The 453-nt window shown below is 38.0% G+C and overlaps 1 protein-coding gene across 1 annotated transcript in view; it reads left to right on the forward strand.

The window, feature by feature from the left end:
* LOC110426415 (putative disease resistance RPP13-like protein 1) overlaps nucleotides 1-453 on the forward strand; it is a 46,576-nt gene that overhangs the window by 34,861 nt on the left and 11,262 nt on the right.

The following is a 453-nucleotide window of genomic DNA, read 5'->3' on the forward strand; positions in this document are numbered from 1 at the left end:
GCTTCCATGCGAAATCTTTTCAGCATTTCACAAGCATATTTGCGTTGATGTACAAATATAAAATCAGAAGCTTGATGAAATTGCAAGCCCAGAAAATATGTTGTTTCCCCCAAGTCTGATATCTCAAATTCTTGTTTCATGCTTCTTTTGAAATCATCAAGAACCGACCGACTAGGACCAGTGATCAACAGGTCATCCACATAAAGAGAAATAATGAGCTTATCAGAAATAGATGAATCACTTACATATAATGTAGGCTCCTTAGCACTTCTGATAAAGCCTTGAGACTTTAAATATGTGTCGATTCTATCATACCATGCCCGAGGAACTTGTTTGAGTCCATACAATGCCTTCACAAGCTTGCAAACGTTTCCTTCCTTGCCAAGTTCAACAAAGCCTTCTGGTTGCTCGATGAAGATGTCTTCAGATAATTCAAAAAAGCTGACTTGACAT

Source organism: Theobroma umbraticum, unplaced genomic scaffold (genome assembly GCF_002168275.2).
Source record: "Theobroma umbraticum cultivar Fairchild unplaced genomic scaffold, ASM216827v3 scaffold_55.0, whole genome shotgun sequence".
NCBI classification, from domain to species: Eukaryota; Viridiplantae; Streptophyta; class Magnoliopsida; order Malvales; family Malvaceae; genus Theobroma; species Theobroma umbraticum.